The sequence below is a fragment of the Patella vulgata genome, chromosome 6, assembly GCF_932274485.2.
Source record: "Patella vulgata chromosome 6, xgPatVulg1.2, whole genome shotgun sequence".
NCBI lineage: Eukaryota > Metazoa > Mollusca > Gastropoda > Patellidae > Patella > Patella vulgata.
The window spans coordinates 34664637-34677413 of record NC_065884.2 but is presented as its reverse complement, the minus strand read 5'-3'; the positions used below and the strand labels follow the sequence as shown (position 1 = coordinate 34677413).

Sequence of the window (12777 nt, the reverse complement as noted above, 5' to 3'; positions counted from 1 at the left end):
TTAAATAGAGACACCTAACTTGTGTTGAAAACAACACAAGTTTGCGTTGTTTCAACACAAGTTTTTTTTTCAGTGTATAATAACATGTTTGATCAAACTTTTTTTTTTCTTCTGGTGACGATCGTAAAACTTGTCTCAGCATACATCACCTGCATCAAGCACAACACACTTACTATTACAGCTCCACGAAGTGATAGCTTTAACATGTATTTCGGAATGCCTAACAATGGGATATATATAGAAGTGATGATTTACCTAATGTGCAGTTGTGTGGTGATTGTGTATACTGTAAAATGGCACCGTTCATACTCTGTATAACATCTGCAGCTGCTATAGGATCACAACTATCACTGACATTCTTTATACATGTTATCGTTTCATCAACAGCACTATAAAAATTGAGCACATACAAGTTAATGTGTATACCGATAGCAATACTGCCTAAAGACTAAAGGGGAATTGCAGGATATTGGAACTTTACCACGGCGACACACATGATGTTATGCGTACAAATATGACAGACTGTATTATGCCAAGACGAGGATCCCCATTTGTAGTCGGCAAAATCGGATTTATATTTTTAGAGTTATGTCGCCATTTTGCGAAAACATGGTGAGCGCGATAGTTTTTTCCGAGCTTGTGAACACGATAGAGATTAGATTTCTAATTTATTCGAGCTTTACAGAAATTACGTATAAATATAGTTACATATAGTTTTCACTAAATAATTCTTTTGTCGAAGACTTTAGAAAGAGGTGTCATTTTAAAACTAAATTTACATGGCAAAGTTGTATATATAATGAGCGCCATGGAAAACGCATCACTTAGTTTTTCGTATAACAAAATGATCCTGAAAACATATCTTATTAATTTTGCTTCTTATTGTGAACAATATTCAAATGGAAACACATCAATAACAACACATTTGTACACTTATGGATGTTTAATCTGTAATCAACGGTACAAAGTCAGAGGGGTCAAAACCAAAAGTACGACACAGATGTCAGTAGCGCGTTTGTCCTCCACGGGCTCTTACGCACGCTGTGCAGCGACGTCGCATGGAATTAACCAATGTTTGAAAGAAGGTCTGGGGCAAATTGTTCCATTCTTCTTGGACAAGAGCAGCTTCTAAAGCAGCAATGGTGTGCATCTGTGGTCTCAGATACAGACGGCAAGACATCATCACGGTAGGCTACAACATTAACGCGACCCCTGCAAATGTGTAGGGCGGTCCGGTGATGAAATTGAAGCCTCCCCACACCATTACACTTCCCCCACCCCATCGAATCGCAGCAGTCTGCAAGACGTTCCCCAAGACGTTTCCACACACGTTGACGGCCATAGGCGTGATAAAGATGAAAGCGACTCTCATCACTGAAGAACACACTTTGCCAGTCTACTTTTCTCCATGTCTGGTGTCCTTGAGCCCATATCAAACGCCGCTGACGGTGATGATCCCTGAGGATAGCTCCAACATAAGGTCGTCGTGCACGGAGTCCTACTTCTCTTAGACGACGTCTTACGGTGTTGGCACTTACTGGTCCTTGTCTTCCGACGACTGCTGCACCTGTTTGAGTCGCTGGGCGGAATCTGTCACGCAGATGAGTGACCCGGATGTAGCGGCCTGGGTTGTAACGCGTTGTGGACCAGGACGTTGACGGTCACGTGTTGATCCAGTAACTCGAACACGTTCCACCAACCTTACAATAGTGGACTGATGACAATTGAATGTCTGGCAATAGCACGTGTAGACATGCCAGCTCTGGACATTCCCATGGCTTCATTCCGTTGATTTTCAGTAAGGCTCGGCATCTCTAGCTCGATTCCTTCACACGTCCAACAACAAATTACGACAGATTGACGTTTCACAGTTCATGTACTGCACATTAAGTTGAAAACATGCTTTTAAAGGGCTCACACACAATGCTGCACGTGAATATTGGGCTTTTCATGTGCATCTCGTACATTTTTTTTTTGCACACGGGCCGATAATTTTTTGCGTTTGGGAGCATTGTGTGAAACAATAGTTCATAGTATTCCATAATATTATACATACAAAACCACCTCGTAATAAAATATTTGGGAAAAAAAGTGATGCGTTTTCCATGGCGCTCGGTATCACAAGGTCAACAAAGTTGGCAGTGACTCTTTAAAAACATCACTGCTACCATTACTACTACTATAACGAAACTTGCTAGGCGTTGTATACCATTTAGCTGTTGGATAACGATAATGATGCAGAGTTTAGTTTAAGTGACTCCCCCAGACGACTGAATCGAGTGAACTAAACTGTAAAACCAGTAGTCCACAATATAGTGACTGATAGTGGCCATGTAAAATCTTTGCATAGCACGACAACACGACATTATTAGCGCAATCATACGACAAAATAGACTTGCGATATTATCCATTGATTGTTATCGACTTATCGCCACAGTCACTTTGTTCAAAGGACTACAGTTGGACACAATACATCATGCTAGAAGCACAATAGATAAATATAAATGAAACCAGTAAAATGAGATAACAGGAAAATGTTGATTAATTATTTGTTTTCTCAAAATAATGAAACCTGTTGCGTACAATGGTAAATTATTTTTGGTATTATTCAAGTAATCGAGAATTATAATAGAAAGTTAGTTAGGTATGTTAATTCCACGAGTAAGAAGTGGCATCAGGAGTTCTCGAACACTGCTTAGTGTGCGACCCATTGCCAATACTTATAGATAACAGGAGCGATAGTTTTGATCGAGATTTCAGAAGATTTCACATTTGTTGTTGTATTTAAGTGTGGAAAGGGAATTGTAGAAAGCCTTCAATCGGGTCAAAAGCTTTTAAATCATCGCATTAGTCTTAGCACGCCACATTAAGAGAGGTAGGCGAGTTTTTTTTATGATTCGCAGTTCTTTTTGACCTTAATGTATATTATTCCGTTTGGCGTCATCACTAATTGGACCAAGGCCTAGATGATTGAAAATAGGCACAATATTGCCATCAGCGAATGTGAACACTCTCTAAATCATATTATAATGCTCTTCAAAAAAAAAGTAGGGAATATTCACAAACAATGCAAAACTGCGGAAATGCACTGCTGTTTTTATTAGAGATAACCAGTGTATGTTAATAACAGGTCAATTGCCTACACATGAACATAAACAGTTCATATGGGCGGCTTATTTGACGGCCCCATTTCACTCGCAAAGAGATACGCTGTCAAAAGTGAAAATGGACGTTTGTGATTTTTGTCTTAATATTGAGTAATTGCTCCACCAGTCCCCAGAAATTCAGCAATTCGTCGTGACATGCAGTGCCACGGCCAATTCTTGCAGTGTTGTCGGTTGACGTTGACGTCGACGAACACGTCTCCCGACCATGTCCCAGACATGCTCTATAGGGGAAAGGTCAGGACTCATGGCTGCCCAAGGCATATGAACAATATTATGACGCTGGAGGTAGTCATTCACGACAGGAGCGCGGTGGGCACGGGCATTATCACTTTGAAAGATGAAACGTCGACCTGCACGTTGAGCAAAGGGCAGAACTATCGGTGCCAGGATATGGTCACTGTAGTACACACCAGTGACCCTTCCTTGAACAATATGTAAGTCCGTTCTGCCAGTCATGGTGATTCCTCCCCACACCATAACAGACCCCCGGCCGAATCTGTCATGCTGTCTGACGTTAACGTTAGCATGACGCTCATTTACACGCCTTCAAACGCGAGCGCGCCTATCGGTGAAATCCAGAGTAAATCTGAGAACATTACACGCGCCCATCGACGATTACCCCAATTTCTACGCTGCCTACACCATTGACGCCTGTTTGCCATGTGCTGGTGAGTTAATGGAGACACAACACGCGGTCGTCGCGCATGCAAATGGGCTTGCATGTAGCCGATTTCTAATCGTTTGGGGTGTAACTCGAATTCTGTAAATTGGTACAAGTTTACAGAAAGCTGATTGGCCGTTTGTCCTCGATTTCGCAGGACCTGTGTACGAATGTATCAATCCTTGGCTTGTGTAGTGGCCCTAGGACGACCTGAACGAGGTCTATCATCAACATTGTGTGTTTGTTGGCACCGGTTCCCCACAGTCTGCTGATCACAGACTCTGGCACATTAAGCATGTTGGCTACTGCTCGCTGTGTAGAACCCATTTAAAGCATGCCGATAGCAGGTAGACGTTCATCATGTTGAAGACGTCTCATCGCAAATTAAACGTAACACACTAAAGCAAAGATACGCTAAACAGTAAACCTTATGCAAGAACCGATAGGAAAGCAAACAGCACGCGGCAGTTTTCATCAACCCTTCCTTGTAGTGTCAAATTTTACAATGAACCCCTCCCACATGTATGGCGCTATTGTGTGTCGCACGTGCAGCTCAGTGGTTCTGTTGGGGCGATAAATTTTCATCTGTGAACATAGTCTCAAAGCATGTCAAGTGTCATATCACAACCTGTATAGGTATTTGCATTTCAATATCCCCTACTTTTCTTTAAGAGTATATATAAAAAATATAAATAATTAAGCATAACTCTAATCGATCACATTTGTAGATTAAGCCAACTTCTACTGATAGATCTTCACGGATAAGCCAGTATTTTAATATGTCTGAAGGGCATTCATGTCTGTGATCTGGTCACCCATCTATAATAGTTTTCTCAAGTGTTTGAAGATTCAGGCCCTGAGTTCACAAATTTACTCAAACTTGTTCACCTTATTGTAACTAAAATATAGCCCTTTATAATAATTTTGTTGTTTTAATGCATCAAATACATCAATAAGAAACTATGTGCAAAGTTTTGTGTTTCTGCATCAAAGATATTTCTCATAAACAGTGATTGAAAGTTGAGCAAATTCTTAATTTCCTATTTTCGAGTTGATTTTGGCTTGTATACCGTCTTGTCGCCTCACATTTTGTCGTAACTTCTACTTTTCGACTTTTCGACTTTCGTGTTCTGAAGAGGCGAAAAGTAGAAATTATGAATGGTAGTTATAGGCTTCCATATAAAACCCCTCTCCCTAAATAATTTGTATATATATCATTAATACAAAAATGTGTGTATATACATAGTTATAATGGCAAACACATACCTATTATATAAGCAAAATAAAATATAATGGGTGAAAATGTACAGTATATATAGTAATTAATAATTATACATATACAACTATAGTAAGAATTTTTAATAATAGGCAACATTAGAGAGATTAACCAAAATTATACATAAAATAGACGATAAATATTAATTGATCGAGTTTAAAATCTGTTTGACATATCTATAAACTTATGGACCTGGTTAAAAATATTAGTGTTAACGTCAAGACTGTAGGTTGTGGAACCAAATAAAAGACAGTTTATATTTTTAAAATTATGTTGTAATTTGTCTATGGTTTCTGTTCGTGCATTTGAATGTAAGGAACATCGCAGAAGGTAATGGTCGGGATCTTCAAATATATGCCCGCAGAGGCACGCGGGACTGTCGGCAACATGTCTTAGGAATTTGTGACTCTGCAGGTCAGAGCATCGAAGTCGTAATTTGCAATGAATTATTTGAGGTTTCCGCAGACCGTTATAATAAAACGAAGGAATTTTAATATCATATTTGGATAGATGATCGAAGAAAATTTTCAGAGTTCTAGAATTCCTTGCAGGAGTACTGAGTTTATTCCACTCTCTTATGCTGAATGGGATAAATGATTTAGCAAAAATGTCAGTACGGCATCGAATTTCTTTTAATGTGTCTGCATTACGAAGGGAATATTTGTTTGTAGGTTCAAGGTTTACGAGATTCTTAAGATAAGGAGGGGTTAGGTTATTGATGCTTTTGTAAAGTAGTTTTAATTTATGTCGATTTCGTCTCTCTTTGAGTGGAATAAACCAAGATTCCGCGTAGAGGTAAGCATGGCTAGTACCTTTAACTGCCCCGCAAATAATGCGTAGTGCGTCAAGCTGAAGGTATTCGAGATTATTACATAAGTAGTCAGTGCACCCGTCCCATATAACATCGGCATAATCAAAGTGCGGCAGAATGAAGGAAGAATATAGGGTATGTTGCGATTTTCTATTTAAACGATATTTCAGGGAGCGAAGACTGTTTACTAGTTTTGATACTTTGCTAATTATACTATTAATGTGGCTGTTCCATTTACAATTGCTTTGAAAGATAAGTCCGAGGTGTTTAGGTTCAGTTACTTCCGTTATTCCTATTGAGTTCATTAAAAGGGGTGGTTTCACAACGTTGCCAGACTCTGTCAAAAGCCTTGCTGATGTCACAAAAGACGATCCTGGTATATTTGTTATGATCAATGGCTTGACAAAAGAAGTGATCTAGATCTATTAATTGGAAGATAGTTGAATCTCCCGGAAGAAAGCCACTTTGAAGTGCTGTTAGAATTGAATTATCCTTGAAGAAGTTAAAGACGTGTTTATATAATATTTTCTCAAATATTTTTTATAATAATGCTGAGGAGTGAGATGGGTCGGTCTGTAATTGCTGCAGTCAGTTGGGTGTCCTTTTTTGAAAATAGCCATGACATTTGCAAATTTCCATAAGTTTGGAATAGTGTGTGTATCTAGCGAAAAACGAAAAAGTTGGCATACGGGATTACTAATTTCATTTACTATATATTTTAAAATTTTTGAACTGATTTCATCCGGACCTGAGGCTTTTGGTGTATCTAGGCTATTTAGTATGTCCTTAACTTCTCCAGAGGTTGGTACAATCGAGTCTAGGCTATTAGTATTCATTTGGGGGGGTGGGGGGTGGAAGAGTTTTGTTAGTACTTGGCAGTTCAGTTTGTTGAATGAAAATAATATTAAGGGCATTGGCTTTATCAGTGGGCGTAAACATTGTATCATTTCCAACTGTTAATGGGGGGATGGCTCGTTTGAAGATGCAGCCTGTGTCTTAGTATATGCGTTTATTAGGTTCCACCATTTTTTAGTGCCAAAGTTTTCTTTATCATTAATTTTTGCGTCAATTTTCTCAAAGTATTCTTTTTTGCATTTCCTTATCAGATTTATATACTATTCAAAAAAAGTAGGGGATATTTGATTTTGGGGGCATAATACTAAAATATGCAAATGACTACGAAAAAAGTCACTATAGAACCTAACAGAAGAAACATTTCCAGTAACATGTGACGCCCAAACGCACCAATAGCTCCCGCATGGAATGCAGGTGATGCTTGGGATCATCATGGGGGTCCAACCCAAGATTTGCACGACTCTGACTTTGAATGTTACAGTCATTGTGGCATTGAATTCCAGGGTGGAAACATCAGTTTAATTGTTTTAGTGACCAGAAAACAAATTTTGATATGCGTCGGCTTACCCAAAATGAAAGGTTACGTGCCCTTGGCATGCTACAGATCGGCACAACACAGGCGGTTGTGGCGCGGACGATGAATGTTTCTCAGTCTGTCATAAGCAGGCTATGGTCCAGATACCGTGATACACAATCTGTACAGGACAGACCACGCTCAGGTCGACAACTCAAGCCCAGGATCGATTTATCCGTACCTTGGCCTTGAGAAATCGTGTCATCACAGCAAATCAGATCAGCGCTCGTCTTCAAACAGACACTGGTGTGAGAGTGAGTGGCCAGACGATTCGGAATCGACTGCATAGGGGTCACCTTCGCGCCCGACGTCCTCGCGTGATCCCTTGTTTGAGAGATCATCACATTCAGGCAAGACGTCGTTGGTGTAGGGATCGTCAACACTGGGATAATCGACGCTGGAGCAATGTGATGTTTTCAGATGAGTCAAGGTTCACTGTTGATTTTTTGGACAGACGTAGGAGGGTGTGGCGTCGTCGAAACGAGCGCTTCCAAGACGTTAACGTCATCAGACATGATCGATTTGGGGGTGGTTCTGTTATGGTGTGGGGAGGCATCACTGTTGCTGGAAGAACGGCTTTACATGTTGTTGCAGGGCGTGTTACAGGCCAGTACTACCGGGACAACATCTTGGCAGTCCATGTTGTGCCGTTCGCACGACGTCATGGCCGCCGTTTCATCTTCCAGGATGACAACGCAAGATGTCACAGGGCCAGGATCGTTACAGGTTACCTCCAACAACAGAACATCACCACATTACCTTGGCCAGCACTGAGTCCCGACCTCTCCCCCATCGAGCATGTCTGGGACATGCTTGGACAGAGGTTACGTCAACGTCAACAACGTCCTGCCAATGTCCAAGAACTTGCTGCTGCGTTGCAACAGGAATGGGACAATCTGGACCAAAATGACCTTAGACGTCTCATTAGGAGTATGCCACGTCGGATCAATGCTTGTTTGGCAAACAGAGGAGGATTTACCCGTTACTGACTTGGTTGTGATGCTGTGGTAACTTTGCTGTTTGACCCCGGGTATCATTTTACCCTTATAATGGTCAGTCTGTGCCTTACTTAGTCTAACGATCATTTGGAATAAATCGATGAATGTGAACTTCATTTCATTTTGTCATTTGTTTCTTCGTCAGTTTCATTAGGTGACTTTAATAACATACGGTCTGTCATTGAGTCAACTGGCGGGGTTTCGATTCCCCGGTTGCACGTGACAAGGAGTAGGGTCGCCTGTCCAACCTCGTGGGGTTTTTCCGGGTCCTCCGGTTTCCTCCCACAGCTAAAGACCCCTACGCGCAAGCGAATGATTGAAATAAAATTGAACCATGTGTTAGTCCCGAAATGACGTAGTTTGTGTCGAGTGGACGTTAAACCCCATTTCTCCCTCTCTCTCTCATTGCTGTTAGCATGTACTCTACAAAGAAAAACTGGTAACAATTTCATTTTCTTTAATATACTATTCAAAAAAAGTAGGGGATATTTGATTTTTAAGTGTTATTGAAGTCACCTAATGAAACTGACGAAGAAACAAATGACAAAATGAAATGAAGTTCACATTCATCGATTTATTCCAAATGATCGTTAGACTAAGTAAGGCACAGACTGATTATTATAAGGGTAAAATGATACCCGGGGTCAAACAGCAAAGTTACCACAGCATCACAACCAAGTCAGTAACGGGTAAATCCTCCTCTGTTTGCCAAACAAGCATTGACCCGACGTGGCATACTCCTAATGAGACGTCTAAGGTCATTTTGGTCCAGATTGTCCCATTCCTGTTGCAACGCAGCAGCAAGTTCTTGGACATTGGCAGGACGTTGTTGACGTTGACGTAACCTCTGTCCAAGCATGTCCCAGACATGCTCGATGGGGGAGAGGTCGGGACTCAGTGCTGGCCAAGGTAATGTGGTGATGTTCTGTTGTTGGAGGTAACCTGTAAAGATCCTGGCCCTGTGACATCTTGCGTTGTCATCCTGGAAGATGAAACGGCGGCCATGACGTCGTGCGAACGGCACAACATGGACTGCCAAGATGTTGTCCCGGTAGTACTGGCCTGTAACACGCCCTGCAACAACATGTAAAGCCGTTCTTCCAGCAACAGTGATGCCTCCCCACACCATAACAGAACCACCCCCAAATCGATCATGTCTGATGACGTTAACGTCTTGGAAGCGCTCGTTTCGACGACGCCACACCCTCCTACGTCTGTCCAAAAAATCAACAATGAACCTTGACTCATCTGAAAACATCACATTGCTCCAGCGTCGATTATCCCAGTGTTGACGATCCCTACACCAACGACGTCTTGCCTGAATGTGATGATCTCTCAAACAAGGGATCACGCGAGGACGTCGGGCGCGAAGGTGACCCCTATGCAGTCGATTCCGAATCGTCTGGCCACTCACTCTCACACCAGTGTCTGTTTGAAGACGAGCGCTGATCTGATTTGCTGTGATGACACGATTTCTCAAGGCCAAGGTACGGATAAATCGATCCTGGGCTTGAGTTGTCGCCCTTGGTCGACCTGAGCGTGGTCTGTCCTGTACAGATTGTGTATCACGGTATCTGGACCATAGCCTGCTTATGACAGACTGAGAAACATTCATCGTCCGCGCCACAACCGCCTGTGTTGTGCCGATCTGTAGCATGCCAAGGGCACGTAACCTTTCATTTTGGGTAAGCCGACGCATATCAAAATTTGTTTTCTGGTCACTAAAACAATTAAACTGATGTTTCCACCCTGGAATTCAATGCCACAATGACTGTAACATTCAAAGTCAGAGTCGTGCAAATCTTGGGTTGGACCCCCATGATGATCCTAAGCATCACCTGCATTCCATGCGGTAGCTATTGGTGCGTTTGGGCGTCACATGTAACTGGAAATGTTTCTTCTGTTAGGTTCTATAGTGACTTTTTTCGTAGTCATTTGCATATTTTAGTATTATGCCCCCAAAATCAGGCTATAACATTTTCTAGTAAGATGGTCATTGTTATTAGGTTAGCATTACCCAATATTGGGTCTAAACTTAGTTTGCATTTTGATTCAATCAGTAGAAAATATGTACATGTATTATTGAGTTAAAGTTCACCGGTTTGCACCGGTTTACTTCTAGAGCAGAAGATAAGACAGAGATGTAAGTATTATAGTGCAATTACAAATATACATACAGCTGAAATACACTTTGCCATGAAGATAAGTACAAAATACATTTTTGTTTTCATAATGCTAGTAATAACAGTTTCTATAGTATCAAGTAATTAAAGCAAGCAATTATAAGAAGCTTATAAGGAACTATACTATAGTAATTTGTTCCTGCTGATTGGGTTTGGCGTCATATTAGTCAACAGTACATGTATATGATCATTAAGTGTGCTAAGTTTTCGACTGTCATGGAGATAATACTATGGCACTTTCTACAAGAGAATCATATTTCATTCATAAAATCATATAGTTTGAATTAATTTCAGGTAAATAATACTTCGGACAGAGTGGTTATGGTTGAAGGGGTGAAGACGACAGGGGTATAAAACAATTGTGGACATCTGTAGTGCATATGAAGAAAATTACTGGTCTTAATCATAGTATGATGAAATTGTAGGTTGGAGTAATCTCCCTTGGAGAGAATGTTTTTGTAATGAAATGAAATGAAGACGGGCATACGCCACACAGTGTGCTATGAGGGAAATTTTGCCCGGGCAGCGGCACTATCGCCTACTCTTATATCGAATTCCAAAGGGATCTTTTACGTGCATTCTAATGTATACACGGGACCTCGGTTTTTCGTCTCATCCGAAGGACTAGACAGCTGTCCTTGTCAGGCCCTCCGGAATGTTTTTGTGGACTCCATCTTTTGAAAAACACATGTTTTGACTGTTTTACAGTTTCAGTATGTGTTGTTATTACAACACATTAGTTTTAAACTATGATAAGATATGATAAGAGCTGCATGGTGTATGTGTTCAATATAATTATATGTTTAACAATTTAAATCAGATAGAAAGCTTTTTAAAGAAAGTAATCGTAAATCAAGTTGTACTTCACAAGTTGGTCGTCTCAATTTGGTCATGTCGTCTGGTCTTGCTACAAGAAATACTGTTAAATTATTAAGTCAACTGTTACATAATGGCAACTTGGTTTGTTTATCATAGTTAACTTATGCTTTGTCTCCATGTTTGTTTACATTGTTTACATGTACTTAGAGGTTGTTTTATGTTTTATTGTAGTTTTCACGGTAAGATTGGTTCTGCAATAAAGTACAGAAGAATTGGTTTTATCGTTAGCCGATTGATTATCTGTGTCCCATAGAGAGTCATGATAATGAAAAACCACCGCCTTTCTTACCAGACAAGTAACAAGACAAGTACCCATAACAAGATCCATAACAAGACCGATAACAAGTAAACATGGACGAACAAGACAAAGCAGACCAGGCGATTGGTGGATATGAACTTAGACAAGTACACAAACTCACTGACAAGTCTCAAAGTATATATCACGAAACAGTACAAACATACAAATCTAAATTACTGAAACAAAAGTACAAGATTAATGAACTATTTAAACATGTTAAATCCGGAATTCAAGACAAGTCCCTGCAGCCGTCTGTAACACAGGAACTCAAGTCTGCGTTCAGAATTTATGGTGAATTATCTGAGCAATTTAAAGAATGTCTAATAAGAATTAAGACAACTGAAAGTGAGCAAGAACTGTCAGGTCACAATTATGTCTTTAACTCACTTCGTACACAATTGGAACAAGTTTTCGATGAAGTAACAAACTTTTTATGGGAAAATAAAAGTGAAGGTAAAAGTTCACATGGCACATCAAAAAATGTTCCGTTAGTTCAGTTTCCTCTAGTATATTAGCAAAGCAACGGATGAAGGCAGAGACAGCCAAAGTAAGGTTTAAGTTTAATTATGTGAAACAAGAAACTGACTTACAAAAACGTTCAGTAGAGCAAGAAATGCTTCATAAGAAAGAGCAGGTTGAACTAGAAACTGCACGAAAAATACTTCAATCAAAAATGGAAGTAGACGAAGCGGAAGCTGAACTTCAAGTTATGACATTTACTCAAACAAATCGTAAATCAAATTTTCATGATGTATCCACTAATAGTTGTGTAGGTACCGAAAACCAAACAAGAGACATATCATGCAAGAAAACTAAACATTGTTGAAGATGTTTCTCGTTATCTCTTAAAGAAAGACCAAAAAACATGCCAAACGTCCAACTCAAGGAATCCAGCTGCTGGTCTAAAATTTATGAGGGCAAGACTCAATGAAAGGTATGGAAGCCCAGAAATGATAGAATCATCTATCAAAAATAAACTTGCTAACTTTCCCAAGGTTACAACCAGAGATAGGGTCAAAATTTATGAACTCGCTGACACATTGTGATGAGATTCTATCGCTGAAAAGTGACACTA

General features: G+C 40.3%; 1 long non-coding RNA gene across 1 annotated transcript in view; it reads right to left on the bottom strand.

Moving 5' to 3' along the window:
- Positions 1–297: 297 nt before the first annotated feature.
- LOC130013252 (uncharacterized) overlaps positions 298–12777 on the bottom strand; it is a 72539-nt gene continuing 60059 nt past the window's right edge. The window contains exon 5 of the long non-coding RNA XR_008788633.1: positions 298–389. This is a non-coding gene — a long non-coding RNA (uncharacterized LOC130013252). The remainder of the gene's footprint in view (positions 390–12777) is intronic.